The sequence below is a fragment of the Danio rerio genome, chromosome 4, assembly GCF_049306965.1.
Source record: "Danio rerio strain Tuebingen ecotype United States chromosome 4, GRCz12tu, whole genome shotgun sequence".
In the NCBI taxonomy this organism is placed as follows: domain Eukaryota; kingdom Metazoa; phylum Chordata; class Actinopteri; order Cypriniformes; family Danionidae; genus Danio; species Danio rerio.
The window spans coordinates 46,069,247-46,088,501 of record NC_133179.1 but is presented as its reverse complement, the minus strand read 5'-3'; the positions used below and the strand labels follow the sequence as shown (position 1 = coordinate 46,088,501).

At 42.3% G+C, this 19,255-nt stretch overlaps 11 non-coding genes across 11 annotated transcripts; all 11 read right to left on the bottom strand.

The window, feature by feature from the left end:
• Positions 1–1,912: 1,912 nt before the first annotated feature.
• Positions 1,913–1,984, bottom strand: trnap-cgg (transfer RNA proline (anticodon CGG)). Its single transcript has one exon. It is a non-coding gene; the product is annotated as a tRNA-Pro (tRNA).
• An 851-nt stretch (positions 1,985–2,835) lies between these two features.
• On the bottom strand, positions 2,836–2,907 carry trnap-ugg (transfer RNA proline (anticodon UGG)). Its single transcript has one exon. It is a non-coding gene; the product is annotated as a tRNA-Pro (tRNA).
• Positions 2,908–3,784: 877 nt separating this feature from the next.
• trnap-cgg (transfer RNA proline (anticodon CGG)) lies at positions 3,785–3,856 on the bottom strand. The gene has a single exon. It is a non-coding gene; the product is annotated as a tRNA-Pro (tRNA).
• Positions 3,857–4,155: 299 nt separating this feature from the next.
• trnap-agg (transfer RNA proline (anticodon AGG)) lies at positions 4,156–4,227 on the bottom strand. The gene has a single exon. It is a non-coding gene; the product is annotated as a tRNA-Pro (tRNA).
• Positions 4,228–5,178: 951 nt separating this feature from the next.
• Positions 5,179–5,250, bottom strand: trnap-cgg (transfer RNA proline (anticodon CGG)). Its single transcript has one exon. It is a non-coding gene; the product is annotated as a tRNA-Pro (tRNA).
• A 1,330-nt stretch (positions 5,251–6,580) lies between these two features.
• On the bottom strand, positions 6,581–6,652 carry trnap-ugg (transfer RNA proline (anticodon UGG)). Its single transcript has one exon. It is a non-coding gene; the product is annotated as a tRNA-Pro (tRNA).
• An 877-nt stretch (positions 6,653–7,529) lies between these two features.
• On the bottom strand, positions 7,530–7,601 carry trnap-cgg (transfer RNA proline (anticodon CGG)). The gene has a single exon. It is a non-coding gene; the product is annotated as a tRNA-Pro (tRNA).
• Positions 7,602–7,900: 299 nt separating this feature from the next.
• Positions 7,901–7,972, bottom strand: trnap-agg (transfer RNA proline (anticodon AGG)). Its single transcript has one exon. It is a non-coding gene; the product is annotated as a tRNA-Pro (tRNA).
• A 951-nt stretch (positions 7,973–8,923) lies between these two features.
• On the bottom strand, positions 8,924–8,995 carry trnap-cgg (transfer RNA proline (anticodon CGG)). The gene has a single exon. It is a non-coding gene; the product is annotated as a tRNA-Pro (tRNA).
• Positions 8,996–10,325: 1,330 nt separating this feature from the next.
• Positions 10,326–10,397, bottom strand: trnap-ugg (transfer RNA proline (anticodon UGG)). Its single transcript has one exon. It is a non-coding gene; the product is annotated as a tRNA-Pro (tRNA).
• A 3,391-nt stretch (positions 10,398–13,788) lies between these two features.
• On the bottom strand, positions 13,789–13,860 carry trnap-ugg (transfer RNA proline (anticodon UGG)). Its single transcript has one exon. It is a non-coding gene; the product is annotated as a tRNA-Pro (tRNA).
• Positions 13,861–19,255: the final 5,395 nt, after the last annotated feature.

Below are 19,255 nucleotides of genomic sequence, written 5' to 3'. Positions count from 1 at the left end.
CCCTAAGCCAGAATCATACCCCTAGACCAACTAGCCACTGCAAAACAGTAACTTTACATGGCAACACTATCTGCTGACAAACCGGCATTCTCAGAAAAAGGCCTCTGTGTAAGCCACAACGCCCTTACAAAACAAAAGACAACTGTAAGGGTTCAACTGAAATTTGAACCTAGGATTTCTCATGGCATGAACGAGAATCATACTCCTAGACCAGCAAGCCACTATGCAAGAAATATTTTATGTGGCGACACTATCTGCTGACAAATTGGAATTCTTTGAAAGACGTTTTTACGAAAGATATAATGCCCTGTAAAACACAGTACACCTGCAAGGGTTCATCCGAGAATTGAACCCGTGTCCTCTCGCAATCGAAGCGAGAATCATACAGATAGACCAATGAACCACTAAATTGAGAGAATTTCACAAGGCGTAAGATAGTCAGAAATCTTTCCCTAACGAATCAAGGGCACCCTAAGTGAGAATCATACCCCTAGACCACCGAGCCACTGCAAAACAGCAACTTTATATGGCAACACTATCTGCTGACGAACTGGCATTCTCAGAAAAAAGGCCTCTGTGTAAGCCACAACGACCTTACAAAACAGCAGACAACTGTAAGGGCTCAACCGAAATTTGAATCTGGGATTTTTCATTGCATGAACAAAAATCATACTCCTAGACCAGCAAGCCACTATGCAAAGGAATGTTTTATGTGGCGACACTATCTGCTGACAAACTGGAATTCTTTGAAAAACGTTTTTTATGAAAGCCATAATGCCCTGTAAAACAACAAAATAACTGCAAGGGCTCGTCCGGGATTTGAACTCGGGACCTCTCGCACCCTAAGCGAGAATCACACCCCTAGACCAACGAGCCACAAAAGCTTGAATATTTCACAAGACATCTGAAGCAACAGATGGTCAGAAATCCTTATCTAACAAACATTGAAGCAGGGCTTTTGCTTCATTTGGACCCAGGACTTCTGCAATGGTTCGTCCAGGATTTGAAAACGGGACCTCTTGCACCTTATGCGAGAATCAAGCCTGTAGACCAACGAGCAACTGCAAAACAGCCACTTTACATGGCAACACTATCTGCTGACAAACCGGCATTCTCAGAAAAAAAGGCCTCTGTGTAAGCCACAACGCCCTTACAAAACAAAAGACAACTGTAAGGGTTCAACTGAAATTTGAACCTAGGATTTCTCATGGCATGAACGAGAATCAAACTCCTAGAACAGCAAGCCACTATGCAAGAAATATTTTATGTGGCGACACTATCTGCTGACAAACTGGAATTCTTCGAAAAACATTTTTTATGAAAGCCATAATGCCCTGTAAAACAACAGAATAACTGCAAGAACTCGTCTGGGATTTAAACCCGGGACCTCTCACACCCTAAGCGAGATTCATACCCCTAGACCAACGAGCCACAAAAGTTTGAATATTTCACAAGACATCAGAAGCAACAAATGGTCAGAAATCCTTATCTAACAAACACTGAAGCAGGGCTTTTGCTTCATTTGGACCCGGGACTTCTGCAATGGTTCGTCCAGGATTTGAAAACGGGAGCTCTCGCACCTTATGCGAGAATTATGCCCGTAGACCAACGAGCAACTGCAAAACAGCCACTTTACATGGCAACACTATCTGCTGACAAACCGGCATTCTCAGAAAAAAGGCCTCTGTGTAAGCCACAACGCCCTTACAAAACAAAAGACAACTGTAAGGGTTCAACTGAAATTTGAACCTAGGATTTCTCATGGCATGAACGAGAATCAAACTCCTAGACCAGCAAGCCACTATGCAAAGGAATGTTTTATGTGGCGACACTATCTGCTAACAAACTGGAATTCTTCGAAAGACATTTTAATGAAAGACATAGTGCCCTGTAAAACAAATAACACCTGTAGGGGCTCGTCCGGGATTTGAACCCGGGACCTCTCACACCCGAAGCGAGAATCATACCCCTAGACCAACGAGCCACTGCAAAACAGTAGCTTTATATGGCAACACTATCAGCTGACGAACTGGCATTCTCAGAAAAAAGGCCTCTGTGTAAGCCACAACGCCCTTACAAAACAGCGGACAACTGTAAGGGCTCAACCGAAATTTGAATCTGGGATTTCTCACGGCATGAACGAGAATCATAGTCCTAGACAACCAAACCACTATGCAAAGGAATGCTTTATGTGCCGACACTATCTGCTGACAAACTGGAATTCTTCGAAAAACATTTTTTATGAAAGCCATAATGCCCTGTAAAACAAAAGAGTAACTGCAAGGGCGTGTCCGGGATTTGAACACGGGACCTCTCGCACCCTAAGCGAGAATCATACCCCTAGACCAACGAGCCACAAAAGCTTGAATATTTTACAAGACATCAGAAGGAACAGATGGTCAGAAATCCTTATCTAACAAACATTGAAGCAGGGCTTTTGCTTCATTTGGACCCGGGACTTCTGCAATGGTTCGTCCAGGATTTGAAAACGAGACCTCTCGTATCTTAAGCGAGAATCATGCCCGTAGACCAACGAGCAACTGCAAAACAGCCACTTTACATGGCAACACTATCTGCTGATGAACTGGCATTCTCAGAAAAATGGCCTCTGTGTAAGCCCGTAGACCTTACAAAACAGCAGACAAATGTAAGGGCTCAACCGAAATTTGAATCTGGGATTTCTCATTGCATGAACGAAAATCATACTCCTAGACCAGCAAGCCATTATGCAAAGGAATGTTTTATGTGGCGACACTATCTGCTGACAAACTGGAATTCTTCGAAAGACATTTTAATGAAAGTCATAGTGCCCTGTAAAACACATGACACCTGCAAGGGCTCGTTCGGGATTTGAACCCGGGACCTCTCACACCCAAAGCGAGAATCATACCCCTAGACCAACGAGCCACTACTGTGATAAGATTTCACATGGCGTCAGAAGCATCAGATAGTCAGAAAACTTTCTCTGACGAATCAAGGGCACCCTAAGCCAGAATCATACCCCTAGACCAACGAGCCACTGCAAAACAGTAACTTTACATGGCAACACTATCTGCTGACAAACCAGCATTCTCAGAAAAAGGCCTCTGTGTAAGCCACAACGCCCTTACAAAACAAAAGACAACTGTAAGGGTTCAACTGAAATTTGAACCTAGGATTTCTCATGGCATGAACGAGAATCATACTCCTAGACCAGCAAGCCACTATGCAAGAAATATTTTATGTGGCGACACTATCTGCTGACAAATTGGAATTCTTTGAAAGACGTTTTTACGAAAGATATAATGCCCTGTAAAACACAGTACACCTGCAAGGGCTCATCCGAGAATTGAACCCGTGTCCTCTCGCAACCGAAGCGAGAATCATACAGATAGACCAATGAACCACTAAATTGAGAGAATTTCACAAGGCGTCAGATAGTCAGAAATCTTTCCCTAACGAATCAAGGGCACCCTAAGTGAGAATCATACCCCTAGACGACCGAGCCACTGCAAAACAGCAACTTTATATGGCAACACTATCTGCTGACGAACCGGCATTCTCAGAAAAAAGGCCTCTGTGTAAGCCACAACGACCTTACAAAACAGCAGACAACTGTAAGGGCTCAACCGAAATTTGAATCTGGGATTTTTCATTGCATGAACGAAAATCATACTCCTAGACCAGCAAGACACTATGCAAAGGAATGTTTTATGTGGCGACACTATCTGCTGACTAACTGGAATTCTTCGAAAGACATTTTAATGAAAGACATAGTGCCCTGTAAAACACATAACACCTGTAAGGGCTCGTCCGGGATTTGAACCCGGGACCTCTCACACCCGAAGCGAGAATCATACCCCTAGACCAACGAGCCACTGCAAAACAGTAGCTTTATATGGCAACACTATCAGCTGACGAACTGGCATTCTCAGAAAAAAGGCCACTGTGTAAGCCACAACGCCCTTACAAAACAGCGGACAACTGTAAGGGCTCAACCGAAATTTGAATCTGGGATTTCTCACGGCATGAACGAGAATCATAGTCCTAGACAACCAAACCACTATGCAAAGGAATGCTTTATGTGCCGACACTATCTGCTGACAAACTGGAATTCTTCGAAAAACGTTTTTTATGAAAGCCATAATGCCCTGTAAAACAAAAGAATAACTGCAAGGGCTCGTCCGGGATTTGAACCCAGGACCTCTCGCACCCTAAGCGAGAATCATACCCCTAGACCAACGAGCCACAAAAGCTTGAATATTTTACAAAACATCAGAAGGAACAGATGGTCAGAAATCCTTATCTAACAAACATTGAAGCAGGGCTTTTGCTTCATTTGGACCCGGGACTTCTGCAATGGTTCGTCCAGGATTTGAAAACGAGAACTCTCGCATCTTAAGCGAGAATCATGCCCGTAGACCAACGAGCAACTGCAAAACAGCCACTTTACATGGCAACACTATCTGCTGACAAACCGGCATTCTCAGAAAAAAGGCCTCTGTGTAAGCCACAACGCCCTTACAAAACAAAAGACAACTGTAAGGGTTCAACTGAAATTTGAACCTAGGATTTCTCATGGCATGAACGAGAATCATACGCCTAGACCAGCAAGCCACTATGCAAGAAATATTTTATGTGGCGACACTATCTGCTGACAAATTGGAATTCTTTGAAAGACGTTTTTACGAAAGATATAATGCCCTGTAAAACACAGTACACCTGCAAGGGCTCATCCGAGAATTGAACCCGTGTCCTCTCGCAATCGAAGCGAGAATCATACAGATAGACCAATGAACCACTAAATTGAGAGAATTTCACAAGGCGTCAGATAGTCAGAAATCTTTCCCTAACGAATCAAGGGCACCCTAAGTGAGAATCATATCCCTAGACGACCGAGCCACTGCAAAACAGCAACTTTATATGGCAACACTATCTGCTGACGAACTGGCATTCTCAGAAAAAAGGCCTCTGTGTAAGCCACAACGACCTTACAAAACAGCAGACAACTGTAAGGGCTCAACCGAAATTTGAATCTGGGATTTTTCATTGCATGAACGAAAATCATACTCCTAGACCAGCAAGCCACTATGCAAAGGAATGTTTTATGTGGCGACACTATCTGCTGACAAACTGGAATTCTTCGAAAGACATTTTAATGAAAGACATAGTGCCCTGTAAAACACATAACAACTGTAAGGGCTCGTCCGGGATTTGAACCCGGGACCTCTCACACCCGAAGCGAGAATCATACCCCAAGACCAACGAGCCACTGCAAAACAGTAGCTTTATATGGCAACACTATCAGCTGACGAACTGGCATTCTCAGAAAAAAGGCCTCTGTGTAAGCCACAACGCCCTTACAAAACAGCGGACAACTGTAAGGGCTCAACCGAAATTTGAATCTGGGATTTCTCACGGCATGAACGAGAATCATAGTCCTAGACAACCAAACCACTATGCAAAGGAATGCTTTATGTGCCGACACTATCTGCTGACAAACTGGAATTCTTCGAAAAACGTTTTTTTATGAAAGCCATAATGCCCTGTAAAACAAAAGAGTAACTGCAAGGGCGTGTCCGGGATTTGAACCCGGGACCTCTCGCACCCTAAGCGAGAATCATACCCCTAGAGCAACGAGCCACAAAAGCTTGAATATTTTACAAGACATCAGAAGGAACAGATGGTCAGAAATCCTTATCTAACAAACATTGAAGCAGGGCTTTTGCTTGATTTGGACCCGGGACTTCTGCAATGGTTCGTCCAGGATTTGAAAACGAGACCTCTCGCATCTTAAGCGAGAGTCATGCCCGTAGACCAACGAGCAACTGCAAAACAGCCACTTTACATGGCAACACTATCTGCTGACAAACCGGCATTCTCAGAAAAAAGGCCTCTGTGTAAGCCACAACGCCCTTACAAAACAAAAGACAACTGTAAGGGTTCAACTGAAATTTGAACCTAGGATTTCTCATGGCATGAGCGAGAATCAAACTCCTAGACCAGCAAGCCACTATGCAAAGGAATGTTTTATGTGGCGACACTATCTGCTGACAAACTGGAATTCTTCGAAAGACATTTTAATGAAAGTCATAGTGCCCTGTAAAACACATGATACCTGCAAGGGCTCGTCCGGGATATGAACCCGGGACTTCTCTCAACCAAAGCGAGAATCATACCCCTAGGCCAACGAGCCACTACATTGATAAAACTTCACATGGCGTCAGAACCATCAGATAGTCAGAAAACTTTCTCTAACGAATCAATGGCACCCTAAGCGAGAATCATACCCCTAAACCAACTAGCTACTGTAACAGCCACTTTACATGGCAAAACTATCTGCTGATGAACTGGCATTCTCAGAAAAAAGGCCTCTGTGTAAGCCCGTAGACCTTACAAAACAGCAGACAAATGTAAGGGCTCAACCGAAATTTGAATCTGGGATTTCTCATTGCATGAACGAAAATCATACTCCTAGACCAGCAAGCCACTATGCAAAGGAATGTTTTATGTGGCGACACTATCTGCTGACAAACTGGAATTCTTCGAAAGACATTTTAATGAAAGTCATAGTGCCCTGTAAAACACATGACACCTGCAAGGGCTCGTCCGGGATTTGAACCCGGGACCTCTCACACCCAAAGCGAGAATCATACCCCTAGACCAACGACCCACTACTGTGATAAAATTTCACATGGCGTCAGAAGCATCAGATAGTCAGAAAACTTTCTCTGACGAATCAAGGGCACCCTAAGCCAGAATCATACCCCTAGACCAACGAGCCACTGCAAAACAGTAACTTTACATGGCAACACTATCTGCTGACAAACCAGCATTCTCAGAAAAAGGCCTCTGTGTAAGCCACAACGCCCTTACAAAACAAAAGACAACTGTAAGGGTTCAACTGAAATTTGAACCTAGGATTTCTCATGGCATGAACGAGAATCATACTCCTAGACCAGCAAGCCACTATGCAAGAAATATTTTATGTGGCGACACTATCTGCTGACAAATTGGAATTCTTTGAAAGACGTTTTTACGAAAGATATAATGCCCTGTAAAACACAGTACACCTGCAAGGGCTCATCCGAGAATTGAACCCGTGTCCTCTCGCAACCGAAGCGAGAATCATACAGATAGACCAATGAACCACTAAATTGAGAGAATTTCACAAGGCGTCAGATAGTCAGAAATCTTTCCCTAACGAATCAAGGGCACCCTAAGTGAGAATCATACCCCTAGACGACCGAGCCACTGCAAAACAGCAACTTTATATGGCAACACTATCTGCTGACGAACCGGCATTCTCAGAAAAAAGGCCTCTGTGTAAGCCACAACGACCTTACAAAACAGCAGACAACTGTAAGGGCTCAACCGAAATTTGAATCTGGGATTTTTCATTGCATGAACGAAAATCATACTCCTAGACCAGCAAGACACTATGCAAAGGAATGTTTTATGTGGCGACACTATCTGCTGACTAACTGGAATTCTTCGAAAGACATTTTAATGAAAGACATAGTGCCCTGTAAAACACATAACACCTGTAAGGGCTCGTCCGGGATTTGAACCCGGGACCTCTCACACCCGAAGCGAGAATCATACCCCTAGACCAACGAGCCACTGCAAAACAGTAGCTTTATATGGCAACACTATCAGCTGACGAACTGGCATTCTCAGAAAAAAGGCCACTGTGTAAGCCACAACGCCCTTACAAAACAGCGGACAACTGTAAGGGCTCAACCGAAATTTGAATCTGGGATTTCTCACGGCATGAACGAGAATCATAGTCCTAGACAACCAAACCACTATGCAAAGGAATGCTTTATGTGCCGACACTATCTGCTGACAAACTGGAATTCTTCGAAAAACGTTTTTTATGAAAGCCATAATGCCCTGTAAAACAAAAGAATAACTGCAAGGGCTCGTCCGGGATTTGAACCCAGGACCTCTCGCACCCTAAGCGAGAATCATACCCCTAGACCAACGAGCCACAAAAGCTTGAATATTTTACAAAACATCAGAAGGAACAGATGGTCAGAAATCCTTATCTAACAAACATTGAAGCAGGGCTTTTGCTTCATTTGGACCCGGGACTTCTGCAATGGTTCGTCCAGGATTTGAAAACGAGAACTCTCGCATCTTAAGCGAGAATCATGCCCGTAGACCAACGAGCAACTGCAAAACAGCCACTTTACATGGCAACACTATCTGCTGACAAACCGGCATTCTCAGAAAAAAGGCCTCTGTGTAAGCCACAACGCCCTTACAAAACAAAAGACAACTGTAAGGGTTCAACTGAAATTTGAACCTAGGATTTCTCATGGCATGAACGAGAATCATACGCCTAGACCAGCAAGCCACTATGCAAGAAATATTTTATGTGGCGACACTATCTGCTGACAAATTGGAATTCTTTGAAAGACGTTTTTACGAAAGATATAATGCCCTGTAAAACACAGTACACCTGCAAGGGCTCATCCGAGAATTGAACCCGTGTCCTCTCGCAATCGAAGCGAGAATCATACAGATAGACCAATGAACCACTAAATTGAGAGAATTTCACAAGGCGTCAGATAGTCAGAAATCTTTCCCTAACGAATCAAGGGCACCCTAAGTGAGAATCATATCCCTAGACGACCGAGCCACTGCAAAACAGCAACTTTATATGGCAACACTATCTGCTGACGAACTGGCATTCTCAGAAAAAAGGCCTCTGTGTAAGCCACAACGACCTTACAAAACAGCAGACAACTGTAAGGGCTCAACCGAAATTTGAATCTGGGATTTTTCATTGCATGAACGAAAATCATACTCCTAGACCAGCAAGCCACTATGCAAAGGAATGTTTTATGTGGCGACACTATCTGCTGACAAACTGGAATTCTTCGAAAGACATTTTAATGAAAGACATAGTGCCCTGTAAAACACATAACAACTGTAAGGGCTCGTCCGGGATTTGAACCCGGGACCTCTCACACCCGAAGCGAGAATCATACCCCAAGACCAACGAGCCACTGCAAAACAGTAGCTTTATATGGCAACACTATCAGCTGACGAACTGGCATTCTCAGAAAAAAGGCCTCTGTGTAAGCCACAACGCCCTTACAAAACAGCGGACAACTGTAAGGGCTCAACCGAAATTTGAATCTGGGATTTCTCACGGCATGAACGAGAATCATAGTCCTAGACAACCAAACCACTATGCAAAGGAATGCTTTATGTGCCGACACTATCTGCTGACAAACTGGAATTCTTCGAAAAACGTTTTTTTATGAAAGCCATAATGCCCTGTAAAACAAAAGAGTAACTGCAAGGGCGTGTCCGGGATTTGAACCCGGGACCTCTCGCACCCTAAGCGAGAATCATACCCCTAGAGCAACGAGCCACAAAAGCTTGAATATTTTACAAGACATCAGAAGGAACAGATGGTCAGAAATCCTTATCTAACAAACATTGAAGCAGGGCTTTTGCTTGATTTGGACCCGGGACTTCTGCAATGGTTCGTCCAGGATTTGAAAACGAGACCTCTCGCATCTTAAGCGAGAGTCATGCCCGTAGACCAACGAGCAACTGCAAAACAGCCACTTTACATGGCAACACTATCTGCTGACAAACCGGCATTCTCAGAAAAAAGGCCTCTGTGTAAGCCACAACGCCCTTACAAAACAAAAGACAACTGTAAGGGTTCAACTGAAATTTGAACCTAGGATTTCTCATGGCATGAGCGAGAATCAAACTCCTAGACCAGCAAGCCACTATGCAAAGGAATGTTTTATGTGGCGACACTATCTGCTGACAAACTGGAATTCTTCGAAAGACATTTTAATGAAAGTCATAGTGCCCTGTAAAACACATGATACCTGCAAGGGCTCGTCCGGGATATGAACCCGGGACTTCTCTCAACCAAAGCGAGAATCATACCCCTAGGCCAACGAGCCACTACATTGATAAAACTTCACATGGCGTCAGAACCATCAGATAGTCAGAAAACTTTCTCTAACGAATCAATGGCACCCTAAGCGAGAATCATACCCCTAAACCAACTAGCTACTGTAACAGCCACTTTACATGGCAAAACTATCTGCTGATGAACTGGCATTCTCAGAAAAAAGGCCTCTGTGTAAGCCCGTAGACCTTACAAAACAGCAGACAAATGTAAGGGCTCAACCGAAATTTGAATCTGGGATTTCTCATTGCATGAACGAAAATCATACTCCTAGACCAGCAAGCCACTATGCAAAGGAATGTTTTATGTGGCGACACTATCTGCTGACAAACTGGAATTCTTCGAAAGACATTTTAATGAAAGTCATAGTGCCCTGTAAAACACATGACACCTGCAAGGGCTCGTCCGGGATTTGAACCCGGGACCTCTCACACCCAAAGCGAGAATCATACCCCTAGACCAACGACCCACTACTGTGATAAAATTTCACATGGCGTCAGAAGCATCAGATAGTCAGAAAACTTTCTCTGACGAATCAAGGGCACCCTAAGCCAGAATCATACCCCTAGACCAACTAGCCACTGCAAAACAGTAACTTTACATGGCAACACTATCTGCTGACAAACCGGCATTCTCAGAAAAAGGCCTCTGTGTAAGCCACAACGCCCTTACAAAACAAAAGACAACTGTAAGGGTTCAACTGAAATTTGAACCTAGGATTCCTCATGGCATGAACGAGAATCATACTCCTAGACCAGCAAGCCACTATGCAAGAAATATTTTATGTGGCGACACTATCTGCTGACAAATTGGAATTCTTTGAAAGACGTTTTTACGAAAGATATAATGCCCTGTAAAACACATTACACCTGCAAGGGCTCATCCGAGAATTGAACCCGTGTCCTCTCGCAATCGAAGCGAGAATCATACAGATAGACCAATGAACCACTAAATTGAGAGAATTTCACAAGGCGTCAGATAGTCAGAAATCTTTCCCTAACGAATCAAGGGCACCCTAAGTGGGAATCATACCCCTAGACCACCGAGCCACTGCAAAACAGCAACTTTATATGGCAACACTATCTGCTGACGAACTGGCATTCTCAGAAAAAAGGCCTCTGTGTAAGCCACAACGACCTTACAAAACAGCAGACAACTGTAAGGGCTCAACCGAAATTTGAATCTGGGATTTTTCATTGCATGAACAAAAATCATACTCCTAGACCAGCAAGCCACTATGCAAAGGAATGTATTGTATGTGCAGTGACTCTCGCAACCCCCGTAGCTCATAGATGAGGCCTTCTTCCCTTTTTGACTGAGCTGTCAGAAATGTCCTCATCAATGCCACTACATCGCTCTCCATACCTTTTGATTCAGGTTTAACTCTAGGGGACATGGCTTCGGCACCCTCTGCACTGGCTGTCTCCTCTTCGTCCATAGTGTCCCATGCTACCTCTTCCAGCACAGGTTTTTGTGACCGCAGACCCTTCCTGGCCTGTTTTCCAGAAGTCACTTTTCTACGACTGGCCATCCCACTTCTGACACCACTTGTCACACAGAGGCGTTTTTAGGGTGTGTGTGAAACAAGAAAAAAATAAATGATGGCTCAGTCGACGTAGCACTATGGTGCAAGGTGCGTTTATTTACAGTGCAAAAGTGTCCAATCCAAAAATCCAAAAAAATAAAGTAGACAAAAAAAAAAAAAAAATTATATATATATATATATATATATATATATATATATATATATATATATATATATATATATATATATATATACAAAAATAAACAAACAACAAAACAAACAAATAAAGACAATAAAGTAACAAAATAATTATATACAAAATATTTTCTATCCAGAATTATCAAACCAACCATTCACCACTACTCACACCTTCTATCTTTAACGACTCCCACACTGAACTGAGCACAAGTCACTCTATTTATAGTGAGTGACTCCGCCCAGTTTGGATTAAACTATATTGAAGGTAAGTATAAGGTAAGTATGGACATAAACAATCTTTCAGGTAAGCATTTCACACTTTCATACACTTCATTTGTATTACTATATAACTTAAAACCAAAATTATTAAATCAGCATTTTCACATGTCATGAATACTTCTTTTTTTATTGTTTTCCCATTCTTTTCATCCCCCACATAAAACACATAGTCTCCCCCGGGTGCCCAACCACTCAGCGCATGCGCAGTGCATCACTGTGCATAAACTGCTGCGCATGACCTTTTTGGCCCCTTTTGCCTCCCGTAGCCGCGATTGCGCAACCCGGAAGAGAGACGCAACAGAAACGCAACGAGACGAACAAACACAAACACAAACGGACACACAGGTAAGACAAATGTTTGCGGTGTGATTTATGGCGTGTCAGAAAATGCAAGGATTAATGGAGTATATAATGTGTTTGTGCGTGTATGTGTTTTTATTACAGCGCAATCTCCCGTGTGCACTCGGTAGATCGGCTGGTGGAGTGAAGGTAAGTTATGTGTGTGTGCGTGAATATGTGGGTGTACAGCTCTGCCGCAGGCCAGTGACAAACTCCTTTGTCACACGAGACCTCTCGCATCTTAAGCGAGAATCATGCCCGTAGACCAACGAGCAACTGCAAAACAGCCACTTTACATGGCAACACTATCTGCTGACAAACCGGCATTCTCAGAAAAAAGGCCTCTGTGTAAGCCACAACGCCCTTACAAAACAAAAGACAACTGTAAGGGTTCAACTGAAATTTGAACCTAGGATTTCTCATGGCATGAACGAGAATCAAACTCCTAGAACAGCAAGCCACTATGCAAGAAATATTTTTTGTGGCGACACTATCTGCTGACAAATTGGAAATCTTTGAAAGACGTTTTTCCGAAAGACATAATGCCCTGTAAAACACAGTACACCTGCAAGGGCTAATCCAGGAACTGAACCCGGGTCCTCTCGCAACCGAAGCGAGAATCATACCCATAGACCAATGAGCCACTAAATTGAGAGAATTTCACAAGACGTCAGATGGTCAGAAATCTTTCTCTAACGAATCAAGGGCACCCTAAGTGAGAATCATACCCCTAGACCACCGAGCCACTGCAAAACAGCAACTTTATATGGCAACACTATCTGCTGACAAACTGGCATTCTCAGAAAAAAGGCCTCTGTGTAAGCCACAACAACCTTACAAAACAGCAGACAAGTGTAAGGGCTCAACCGAAATCTGAATCTGGGATTTCTCATTGCATGAACGAAAATCATACGCCTAGACCAGCAAGCCACTATGCAAAGGAATGTTTTATGTGGCGACACTATCTGCTGACAAACTGGAATTCTTCGAAAGACATTTTAATGAAAGTCATAGTGCCCTGTAAAACACATGATACCTGCAAGGGCTCGTCCGGGATATGAACCCGGGACCTCTCTCAACCAAAGCGAGAATCATACCCCTAGGCCAACGAGCCACTACTTTGATAAAACTTCACATGGCGTCAGAACCATCAGATAGTCAGAAAACTTTCTCTAACGAATCAATGGCACCCTAAGCGAGAATCATACCCCTAAACCAACTAGCTACTGTAACAGCCACTTTACATGGCAAAACTATCTGCTGATGAACTGGCATTCTCAGAAAAAAGGCCTCTGTGTAAGCCCGTAGAACTTACAAAACAGCAGACAAATGTAAGGGCTCAACCGAAATTTGAATCTGGGATTTCTCATTGCATGAACGAAAATCATACTCCAAGACCAGCAAGCCACTATGCAAAGGAATGCTTTATGTGGCGACACTATCTGCTGACAAACTGGAATTCTTCGAAAGACATTTTAATAAAAGTCATAGTGCCCTGTAAAACACATGACACCTGCAAGGGCTCGTCCGGGATTTGAACCCGGGACCTCTCACACCCAAAGCGAGAATCATACCCCTAGACCAACGAGCCACTATTGTGATAAGATTTCACATGGCGTCAGAAGCATCAGATAGTCAGAAAACTTTCTCTGACGAATCAAGGGCACCCTAAGCCAGAATCATACCCCTAGACCAACGAGCCACTGCAAAACAGTAACTTTACATGGCAACACTATCTGCTGACAAACCGGCATTCTCAGAAAAAGGCCTCTGTGTAAGCCACAACGCCCTTACAAAACAAAAGACAACTGTAAGGGTTCAACTGAAATTTGAACCTAGGATTTCTCATGGCATGAACGAGAATCATACTCCTAGACCAGCAAGCCACTATGCAAGAAATATTTTAGGTGGCGACACTATCTGCTGACAAATTGGAATTCTTTGAAAGACGTTTTTACGAAAGATATAATGCCCTGTAAAACACAGTACACCTGCAAGGGCTCATCCAAGAATTGAACCCGTGTCCTCTCGCAATCGAAGCGAGAATCATACAGATAGACCAATGAACCACTAAATTGAGAGAATTTCACAAGGCGTCAGATAGTCAGAAATCTTTCCCTAACGAATCAAGGGCACCCTAAGTGAGAATCATACCCCTAGACCACCGAGCCACTGCAAAACAGCAACTTTATATAGCAACACTATCTGCTGACGAACTGGCATTCTCAGAAAAAAGGCCTCTGTGTAAGCCACAACGACCTTACAAAACAGCAGACAACTGTAAGGGCTCAACCGAAATTTGAATCTGGGATTTTTCATTGCATGAACGAAAATCATACTCCTAGACCAGCAAGCCACTATGCAAAGGAATGTTTTATGTGGCGACTTTATCTGCTGACAAACTGGAATTCTTCGAAAGACATTTTAATGATAGACATAGTGCCCTATAAAACACATAACATCTGCAAGGGCTCGTCCGGGATTTGAACCCAGGACCTTTCACACAAAGCGCAAAAGCGCAAAAGCAAAGCGCGAATCATACCCCTAGACCAACGAGCCTCTAAATTGAATTTATTTCACATGGTGTCAGAAGCATCAGATAGTCAGAAAACTTTCTCTAACGAATCAAGGGCACCCTAAGCGAGAATCATACCCCTAGATCAACGAGCCACTGCAAAACAGTAACTTTATATGGCAACACTATCTGCTGACAAACCGGCATTCTCAGAAAAAGGCCTCAGTGTAAGCCACAACGCCCTTACAAAACAAAAGACAACTGTAAGGGCTCAACCGAAATTTGAATCTGGGATTTCTCACAGCATGAACGAGAATCATAGTCCTAGACAACCAAACCACTATGCAAAGGAATGTTTGATGCGCCGACACTATCTGCTGACAAACTGGAATTCTTCGAAATACATTTTTTTGTCTTTATTTTAACAAAACAAAAAAGAACAGAACAATGACAACAGCTTACAACCAAGAAATTTCTTACCATCACAGCACATAATGAAAAATCAAAATCAAAAAGAAGACATAAAAATACGGAGTAATAATAAAAATAGAAAAGTACATAAATTAACCAAAGTTTATGGTGATGTAAGGTTTTGCAAAAATGTACCTGAAATCCTAGGACCTACATATTCAAGCAACGGAGTCCAGATCTGATAAAAAGTGTTTTTCTATGGAGAGAGATTAGACTCAATAATAATTCACGCAAAAGACACGATGTACACATGCGTAGCCAAATTCACATGCGTAAAATATTTATTTATACTCACAAAAACAATTCACATGCACAAAATAAAAATACATTTTCACAAAATACATTTCACAAATGCAAAACACCATTTGCAAATATATAAGAGTGTACAAAAAGTTTTGAATGTTTAAAATTCACGAGTTCATCCTGAATGAGAATGTGCAAATCCTCTCTCACGTACAACTCACCCTGAATACGAGTGTGTGCATTTTTGAGACTTTCCTGTCAGCACACACCTCCCACGTGAGTCACTCGTGCCCTGTAGCCAATAAGATGCGAGCTTACTGTTCAACCAATCACAACTCCCTGAGAATGTGGGAATGACCGAAGCGCTTCACTGTGCGCTCCATTTGCGCAGTCTGACCTAATTAACGGAGATGATCCTCTAAGAAGAAGAATACTCCTCTATTTAGCATGGCAGGTGAAGAGCGGGATGCGCGGGTAAGTGGTTACTTGATTTCTATAGTGGTTTATGTATGCAAAGATTAAGTATCAAACGTTTGTTAAAGCAATGGCTGCTGTTGTTTATAATGTAAACTTTATAACGTAAATTAAGTCCGTTATTAAGCCAACATGGCGAGTGAAGAACGGGATGGTCGTGTAAAATAGCATGGCTTCTGTCATGGTCAATTCTAGGATTGTCATTCAAGGGAGCTCAGCTATAAATTTGATCGAGGACTAATTTGGGGGTGGAATCGATCGCGTACTAAAGTGAAGACCGGGAGAGCGTAATGCCGTTTTGGGTGTGGGTGGGTATGGGGGGTGGAGAGAGGAGATGATCGCCGACTGTAAGGAACGGGCGGGGTGGGGGTCGGCAGTGTTGATCGCGGACTATGAAGATAAATGATAAAAGGTATAATTGGTATTTGTCTTACAGGCACTGTCATCAGAAGTAGAAATAGCAGCAAAAGCTCTGATCGATGTATTAGCCAGGGGCCTTACTCCATCTTCGTAAAGAAATGCACTAGCTAGTGGTAGTAGACCAATGAGAGAAAGCATCTCAAGTGGGACCATTCCTTTGCCTGCAGAGCCTGAAAACATGGTAAGGCAAGCCTTAAAAAGGTAATTTTTCATGTTTACTGTAAAACACAACTTTTTGTGTCATGCAAAAAATGTTTCTTATTATTAATATGTTTATTCATTTTGCCCTTTTGTCACTATAGGCAATTCCCAAGTATGTTTGGGACAGAGATTTTTCTGTGGCCAAACCTGGTAACATTAAAAAAACTGATTTTCAAATCCATGTCCTCTCTGAACCCACACCCTTCACACCAAAAGGAGATGAAGACCTTGAGCTTGTCCATGCTGGACTTGGAAAAAGGCTTTTAACTGTTCCAGATAATTTTAAACACAGTGAGGTAATTGCAAATGTTACTATAATACTAGGAATTGATGGGAGTTTTATATCTGTTGGAAAAAAAAAAAAAAAAAAAACTAAATGATGAATTTTGTTTCATTCTTAAGATTGTCAGTCTGCTTGAAGGAGAGTTTCCCAAATTAAAAACACTTCAGGGTGGCTGGATGTTTTACAAGTCTACAGGTATTTATGTTTTGCATGTTACATATAAACAAAAAATGATTTGTGTGCATTTGCAATAACTTTGCACTTTTGTAAATTAATGAAACTGGTATGTGCTTTGTTGGCGTTAATAATTTAGTAATAAGCTTCATTAGTTTAAACTTTTTAGTCAAGGACATGTTTTCTGCCATGTTCTAAGATTATGGCATGCCCTACTTCAGTTTTCCAGTGGTAAACAGAGCTTTATAGAACATTTCTGTCCAAAATTTTAGGTGACACATTTATAACAATATTGCTAGCCCAAGAAGGCAACAGTAGTCCTGAATGTGATTCTCAATTGATTTTGCCATTTGGTGGGGGTGGGCGGCGTAAGCTGTCTATAATTCCCACAGATGCTGATGGATACTCAACTCGACTCCTAAAATCAGTGTCAAATAATGGAAAGAACATGCTGTTTGTAGTTCCATTACAGGAACAGCTTTCCACTGAACCATTACCTTATGATTCTGTGGAGTTTGCTAAGATGCCACAGTCCAGCTGTATGAAATGTGGTAAGAAAATACCACTGCCATTGCTGCCCTTACACATTGAAGAGTGTAAAGAAGCTGAGACAGTAAGTAATACAGTATTATGGTTTTATTTTTCTATCAATATTATTTATTTACAATGCCAATGCATTTTGATTACTTTTATTAGGAGTTTTCAAATGATGTGACCATTCTAGATGATGATGTAGACGAAAATGTAATCGAAACTGTTGACCAGCCAAGCCCACTTCACCCCATCTTAGAACCATCATTACAGGTCTTTGATCAAAGCCTATTTCTTGTATTTGGGTATACTCACTATATTTGAATATACCCAATTCGTGGTTCCATAAAGAATGTGTTTGAAGCTATTAAAAATTTAAGACTATTCTTAATATTTTAGAATCTTTTTATGGGGTAGAATATGTATGTTCTTCAACAAATTTGCTACAAACATACATTGTTTAATTTATTTTTACTTTTTACAGATTTGTCCAATTTGCCAGATCTCTTTCCCAACTGATGTCTTGCCTTTTCATGCAAGCATGTGTGGTGAAGGGTAAAGTTATGCTAAAAATTGTAGGATGACATGCCTTTAATACTAAAGGATTAGTTTGCACAGTTTGTTTTGGTTGTATATATCTCGAGGGAGATGTACAAAGATCAGATGGAATGTAGGGTAAAAAATTAACAAAATAATTTTCTGGTGGACTGTCTTAAATTTAAATTAATGTGTTGGTTTCATAAACTGGGTCAGTAGTAGACATTATTAGATTTGATGTATGTAGCTTTTATAAGCCTTGCTTTGAGAAAATCATTACTGGTGACTTTTGACATTAATGACTATAAACAGTATGTCATTGTAAGTTACATCTGATACCGTCCCTGCCAACAATCAGCTCCTTTGAATTCCATGCAGTCACCATTATCCACCCCTTCTACATAAATGTGGTTGTCATCTACCGCCCACCAGGTAAATTAGGTCACTTCCTAGATGAACTGGATGTTCTTCTCTCATCTTTTTCTAATTTTGCCACTCCCTTATTGGTGCTAGGTGACTTCAACATTTACGTTGACAAACCGCAAGCTGCAGACTTTCAGACTTTGCTTGCCTCTTTTGACCTAAAAAGAGCACCTACTTCTGCTACCCACAAATCAGGTAATCAGCTAGACCTTATTTACACACGACACTGCTTCACTGATCAAACAATAGTAACTCCACTACAAATATCTGATCATTTCCTTCTGTCTCTCAACATCCACATTACTCCTGAGCCGCCACACACTCCTACACTGGTTACCTTTCGCAGAAACCTACGATCTCTCTCACCCAATAGACTATCCACCATTGTTTCAGACTCTCTTCCTCCATCTCGCAAACTCACTGCACTTGATTCGAACAGTGCCACTAATACACTCTGCTCCACACTAGCATCATGTCTAGACCGATTATGTCCTCTTGCATCCAGGCCAGCCCGTGCCAGTCCTCCTGCACCCTGGCTCTCGGATGCTCTCCGTGAGCATCGCTCAAAACTTCGGGCTGCGGAGAGAATTTGGCGGAAAACTAAAAATCCTGCACATCTCTTAACATACCAAACTCTTCTGTCCTCTTTCTCAGCTGAGGTTACTTCTGCAAAGCAGACGTATTACCGTCTGAAAATCAACAATGCCACTAATC